At 34.7% G+C, this 7,624-nt stretch overlaps 1 pseudogene; it reads left to right on the top strand.

Annotated features, from left to right (window-relative positions):
* Nucleotides 1-5,287: 5,287 nt before the first annotated feature.
* Nucleotides 5,288-6,075, top strand: LOC111890792 (basic leucine zipper 19-like; annotated as a pseudogene).
* Nucleotides 6,076-7,624: the final 1,549 nt, after the last annotated feature.

The raw sequence follows: 7,624 nt of genomic DNA, 5'->3' as shown, positions 1-7,624 counted from the left end.
TAAACCAGAAACCAACAAAATAATTTTCCTTTCTTTTAATTAAAATTTCTTAAAAAATATAAAACAAAGTGTAAAATAAATTAAAATTTGTACTAATGTCATTTTATATTGGTCAATGAACACAAAGAAAATGAAGCTACGGGGCCATCTTCATCAAAGAAAAATATCAGGGACTTAAAAAGTAAGTTTTTACAAATCATATGGACCAATTATGAAATTTTGTCTTATATTAAATTTGATTAAGTATTTAATTAATGGTAATTTGTTATGATAATAATATTAATCCTTATAAGTCATATATGATTAAGATGTGTATTCTACATTTAATAATGGCTATTAGTGTGATAGTATGACTTTTATTGAAAACTATATTGTAGTTTTATTGACGTTTATTGAAAATGGTTACATTACACAGATATAAAAATGGTGGTCCAAGATGCCAAGTTCCTAGATGGTCTCATCGGTGACTCGGACGCGGTCTTTCTCAAATGGGAAAGCATCACCCACCCCCCACCTTCCCCTACCCCACCTCCATCCCATATTATAAATCAACTTTGGTCAATGCCAGTCTACAACAGTTTCTACTCTCCCTACTTACTCCACTTATTCGATCCATCTCTCTCTCTCTCTCTCTCTCTCATGACCAATTCAAAGGATGATACTCCAACCACCTGCTTCTCCTCCATCCTCCGCCGTCTACTATGCACCGGCGGCCTCCCAACCCATCCCTCCTCCGACACCGACAACCCCGAAGGGTCAACTCGTCTGCTTTCCAGAACTGATTTATCAATCAAACATCAACCTTCATCCCCCACACGTTCCACCATCCCAGCTGGTATAGTAGCAAGACTTATGGGCCTCGACTCCATCCCCAAATCTCCTCATACCACAGTCATGCGTAAAAGCAGGTCAGTTGGTTCTGTAGATTTCTTACCAAACTTCGAGATACTCAAACAGCACCATCACCATCGTGCTAGAACTTCAGTATCTTTCAGGGAAGTCCCCACATTCTTGCGAGCTTCACATAACCATGTCTATGGAAAAGTTGATCCAGTTCGAAAATCTGAGATGGGGTTGTTTCCAATAGAAGAGAGGTCACAGAATTTGAACAAGAAGAAGAAAGTTCAAAGTCAAAAGCAAAATTTGAAAATAAAGAGCGAAGAATCAGTGTCGTGTGGGCAAGGGAAGTGCAGAATAAGGAAGAAGGAAGTACTGAATGCTGCTAAGAAGAAAGTGATTGATGATGGATTTCCAGAAGAACAGAAGAAGAAAAACTGCAAATCAAGAAAGAGAACGTACAATCATCCATTACCAAAGATGGGGAAACATGACAGAAAAGCCAAGAAGAAGGTAATGTTAAAGAGGAAAGAAAGTGAGTACAGTGAAGAGTACTGCATTAAAGTGTTAATGGAAGTTTGTAGGCTAACAAGGGATGAGACGAATGGGAGTGTTTGGGTAGTTAATAATCTACAAGACATAAGCTACGAGATAGGCCAAGAAATCCTTCAAGTGCTTGTGTACGAAATGATTGATGTGTTATTGTAGGTTTCCATAAAAGTAGCAGACTAGCATACCTGTTCATGCCAAAGTCATTGCTACTTTTACACCATGTATAATTGTATCATAAAAGAAGTATTTTTTTTTTTTGTAATATTGTGAAACAGTTAAATAGAGCTCTTTGTGACATTGATAGATACGTTCCTTATCTTAAATACAAATTTACCCATATGTTGTGTAACAAATTCCACACTTGGTTTTAAATTATAAAAAATAATATATAATGATGTCACAGTAAAATAATGTTCAGAGTAAATGTTCTTTCAACACTTGAAATTTAAGTTGCAAGGCCACATAATCTTTTAGTGGGCGGTGGGTCACAATCTCCAAAATCTTTAACAAAAACTAATACGGAGTATTTTATTTTTATGTTGTGATAATATTATTTATGTAACATCATATTTTGAGGATTTGTAATAATAATCTGCAATGCAGTTGGTCTCTAAAAATAGCTCTTTGTATAATAATAATCCTCGCATATGTTGGTAAAATAATATAATGAAAAGTTGTGCTATTTTGAGAAAAAGTTGTTGATTTGATTCTAATAAGTTGTTAACCAATAACCGATGTTTGAGACTAGAAAGCATGACTAAATGGAGTCAAAATGACTAATTATTGGACTTGGAATGTAGCCATGATAATATAGAACGTGTGAGCAAATAAATCACCTAACACAAGTAGTATGAGAAAGTTATACACATTTGAGGTTGGAGGTTGCCTAAATGTTCACTTTTAAGGAAAACACGACCATGTAATTGTGACAATGTGTGTAAAGCATGGTTTGTTGAAATACAATGCTATTTTAGGCATATTGGATAAAAACACGATCGTGTTTTGAGTTATATAGGTTGTGTAATGTTGACGAAACTATTTGAAAGAACCCTTTTCGATAGAAACTACATCATAATACTCTTAAACATGCTACATGCATATTCATAAAACAATATTGTACATTGATAGTTTAATTACATAGACCGGATACAAACGACTATTAAGATTTTTACAAAATTTTATATTTATATATTACATAACTTCTCAGGAAATTTAACACTAAAATACAAAAGCTATAATATTATTTATTTTACATCTTCTACCAGTACATGCTATACTGGATGCTTATTACCTACAATAGTTTAAACATTGAGAGGGATAAACGGCTGATGCTTAGTGAGTTCAATAACACTTACAATATAACGTTATGTCATATGCATTTCAATATGATAGAAACAAAGAAGGACATAGAACAACAAAGGCATATGTGTATCATATGACAGGCTTTCCATGTCAATCGATTATTTGATACAAAGATATACAATCAATGAGACATAACAATTTCAATACTTGATATACATCAATAAAGCTTCAACCCAAGTGGCGCAGAAAATACAATTTTAGAATATCATTTTGCTAGAATACACAGGCTTTCAGCCCTATCTTAGCATTCTGCCATTGCCAAAGTGATGCTTATGTCATACACTTCATGGTCAAAGGCTACATACCAGTACCCAAGTGATGCTTATGTCATACACTTCGTGGTCAAATGTATAGCTCATTATCATAATAACACGGGAAAGCGCATTGAACATATAACACATAACATACAATTGTCCATATATTGAACTCATCGTGAAATAACCGAAGGAATAAATGATAATTTGGGCAGCACTTCGACTTTAAATATGATTTTCTATGACGAAACTGGGGATTTTAGTTGAAAACCGGCCTTACTCGGGCAGAGTTTTGACTTGAAAATATGATTTTCTCGGGAACTTCGGAGCGTCAAGACTTACTTCGGTTGTCGGGGATGAAACCGAGACTTCGGGGGTGTTAGGGTAAATTGAAAGAGAGTAAAAGGTGTAAAAGTATGAAAGAGATTGAAAATTGTAACATAAATCCGGAGAGTCTTGCACCCTTTTATAGGTGGCTGCTGATCCCTCGTACGCTGGGCGTACCTTCAGTACACAAGGCGTACTCGTACGCAGGGCATACTCCGAGTACGTTGAGCGTAGTGCGATGTGTGGCGTTTGCTCGGTTCCCCGGTCTCAGAGGTGTCAATCATGTGTATAAGTGACATTACACGAAGGAAGGGTCGACGTGGCTGGCTCCAGGTCGCATACGTGCGAAGTACGATGGGCGTACGAAGTGAAGTATGTTGGGTGTACGAGCTTTGGACCATTTTCGAAGTTTGTGCCCAGAATTTCAAAAATCCATATATTTTGCATACGAGCTTTGTTTTTGACGTTCTTTATATCCACGTGTAGGTGAATTTATGTTCTACAACTTTCGTTGAGACATGAAAAGTCCGTTAAAAATTCATAACTTCTTCATCCGACGTCCGTTTTCGTCTGTCTTTTTACCGTTGTATTACTATTGACGAGATCTTAGATTCTTGTTTAGGTTGTGTTGGCTAAAAATCACTTGATCTTTATTTTGAGTTTCGGGATGTGTACTGCTATGTCGAATCTTAGAAAAATTATAACTTCCTCATACGAAGTCAGATTTGAACGTTCTTTTTATGAAAGTTCTCGGTTTAACGAATACTACGACTTTCATTTAGATCATAAAGGCTAAAAAGTAGTTTATTGAAAACTCACTTTTTACGTCTTAAAGCGTTGTGTCGGTTCTGTCGGGAAACTTCAAATAGTCATAACTTCTTCATTATAACTCGAATTTCGATGAGGTTTTCTCCTAAATGTTTCTAACGAGATTCTTTACAACTTTCATTAATATGATTTTACTTATTTTCAACTTTATATCTTTGTTAGTTTCAATAGCTGACATTTGATTGGAATCTCATAAGACTTCCAATATTTTCTGAAGACAAAACTTCAAAAATGGTCCCTATGGTTTTCAAAAATATCAAGTTCAGTCCTTAAGTTCAAAAAACCTCACAGATGGTCCCTGTGGTTTCAAAACTTTTAACAAATGGTCCTTCCGTCTAACTCCGTCAGCTTTCTACCGTTAAGTGAGGGGCATTTTCGTCATTTCAATACACAGGGACCATTTATGAAGTTTTCTATTACTTTTAACAAAAAAAAAAGAAAAAATAAATAAAACTTAATATGCAAGGGGTCCACCCCACCCCACCCCATCTCTCTCTCTCTCTCTCTCTCTCTCTCTCTCTCTCTCAACCAAAAAACATCTTCTGACCTTCTACTTTCCGAGAATCTCCCTTTTCCCACAAGCCTATTGATGAAACTTCCTCACAAAAACTAGAAATTCTGATCTCAATGACCAAATATCTCTGCAGAGAAGCCTCGATCTTTGAACTGGGAGTTTAGGTAGCGAAACTGGCAGCAACACGAGCGGGGATGACCCCATTTTTGCCTTCCCATCATCGACTTTATTAGTCAAAAGGAGTCGGAGAGATTAGGTGGAGTCCAAGATGGTGCTTTCACGAAGATTTCCACCTCCATTAACGACGATGAGTGAGTCTAAATCGAATTGTTTAATTACTCAATTAAGTTCACTCAATTCTAGGGTTTCTTTATCGGTAAATTTCTTCAATCGAATTGGTCAATTACTGTGTATTGATCAATTAGATGATTACAGTTGAATTCTGTTGCAATTCTTAGCATATCCAGAGATAATCTCTAGATGATTACTTGATTAGTTACCATTTTTTGTGGCTACTTCTCTTTAGAGCTCAATTTGCATCAAAATTAGTTTCTGCGTTGATTTATCTTCATTATCTGTGTTTCTAGGGTTTATAGGTTACAAATCGGAAGCAATGGATGACGGAGAACTCGATTTCTCCAACCACGAGATATTTGTGGGTGATATCCCGAGCAGTGGTTCCATGAACAGCTTCCTCGATGAAATCTTCAACGACACACACACACGTGTACTCATAAGCACACATGTAACCCTCCGGGACCTGATTACCATGTCCACACCAAAATCCTACTTGCTACGACCGATGACGACAAAACCCCTATAGAAGACACCGCTGAATCCTCCAACAAAAAAGGTAAGAATCGTCCATCAGGAAACCGGGAAGCTGTGAGAAAGTATCGTGAAAAGAAGAAGGCGTGTGCTGCTTCATTAGAAGACGAAGTAGTTAGATTGACAGCATTGAATCAACAATTGATGAGAAGAGTTCAGAGTCAAGTAGGATTAGAAGCAGAAGTAGCGAGGCAAAAAAGTTTGCTTGTGGACATTAGAGGGAGAATCGATGGAGAAATCAGATCTTTTCCTTATCAAAAACGCCACCATCCGGTGGGTAATCAGAATTGGTAATGGCAAGATGGAGGCAAAAACCTGAAGAGAGAGAGAGAGAGAGAGAGAGAGAGAGAGAGAGATGGGACCCCTTGCATATTATATTTTATTTATTTATTATTTATTTAAAAAAAAAGGAATACAAAACCTCATAAATGGTCCCTGAGAAGTGAAATGACAAAAATGTCCCTGACTTAACGGCTAAATGGTAACGGAGTTAGCCGGAAGGACCAAATGTTAAAAGTTTTGAAACCACAGGGACGATCCGTGAGGTTTTTGAACTTAGGGACTAAACTTGATATTTTTGAAAACCACAGGGACCATTTTTGAAGTTTTGTCTTTTCTGAATGATTCTAAACATAATTTTACTTTAATTATAAAAAAAACTATCTGTTAGAACTCAACGCTCAAAATCACATAATATTTCATAATATTATTCATTTTTTTTAAAAAGTTACATAACACGATAACCGAACGTATATGTTACACTATTTATGTCGGCCATTACTATCCCAAAGACACATCAAGCACCTCCATAATGATTTGGGGATAGGGAGAACAACTTCTGAATATACATTTTTAGTTTGATTATATTAAGATTGAAGGATAATTACAACCTTGTAGAGTTTAGTAACAAAAGGTTGTAGAATTTAAATTTCCTCTTACAAATCAAACGTTATATTTTGAAAATTTCTAATTCCATAACAATTAAATGCATCACATAGTAGAATCTCACATTCATTTTTTTACTCGATAAAAACCCAAAACCAAACATGCCCTTATTATCCCTATCCATACCCAATTGATTGTCGATAACAAGGTCGCTAAAGTTACGATCATGGTCATAAGATCATACAATCTTACGATCGAACCTAAGTATATTGATCTCGATAATACTAGAATCGTTTTTGGGTTGGATCAAAAGGAGGATCATAAGATCATTATTATTTATTTATTTAAAATTATAATATTTATCTTCTTCTAGCTAAGTGAATTGAATATAAATTTTATAAAACTCCTTTAGAATTGTTTATTGTCCATTGATATATTAAAAACACATGTTCATGTTTTTAACTATTTATTATTTATTGTTTACTGAATAGTTAACTGACAGATGAATATATTTTTTATGTTTTAAACTGATTTTGGTACATAGGATCTTTCGATATTAGAATCACAATCTTGCAAAACAAAAACGATAATATATAGGATCCTGATTTTGACAACTTTTGTAGATAATGAATACACTAGTTTTTATGGGCTTGTCTTGCCCTCAAGGTCATATTCAACAACTTTGGTCAGGTTGTTTGAAACAAACTTTAGTATTCTACAAAGAACATCGAATTAAAAATACTCAGGTGATAGCAATTCATAATTCCTTAAAATATAAGTTCCATTTGCTGTATATGTTTATGTTAGAAACGTTTATTTTTTATTAACTGAATTGTAGATAAAATGTTGTGTGCATAAATGACATGTGTATCCATGCGATGAAAGTGGTTGATGTGTAAAATTCCCAAAATATCACTGGTATCCACTATTGACCTTCCATGTGAGCTTTAAGATATGTTGACATAAGTCATGCAGATGATATTGTTTACTTCTTTTTAAATGACACTTGTCTCAAAATTTTGTTGTGTGAAGAAATAATGGGCATCCATATAATATAAAGAACTTTTCTAACATTCTATATGGAATTAAGGTTGAATGAAAAATGAATGTCTATTTTAAAAGCTAACCAAATGTAATTCTAAATCTTATAAGTTACATGTATATACCACATTAGTATTTATTAATTTATGAATAATAAAATACATAAATGAAAAATATATTAGAAGTGGACAACATA

Source organism: Lactuca sativa, chromosome 5 (genome assembly GCF_002870075.4).
Source record: "Lactuca sativa cultivar Salinas chromosome 5, Lsat_Salinas_v11, whole genome shotgun sequence".
In the NCBI taxonomy this organism is placed as follows: domain Eukaryota; kingdom Viridiplantae; phylum Streptophyta; class Magnoliopsida; order Asterales; family Asteraceae; genus Lactuca; species Lactuca sativa.
Note: the sequence above shows the minus strand (reverse complement) of the source record. Positions and strands in the feature narration are given on the sequence as shown.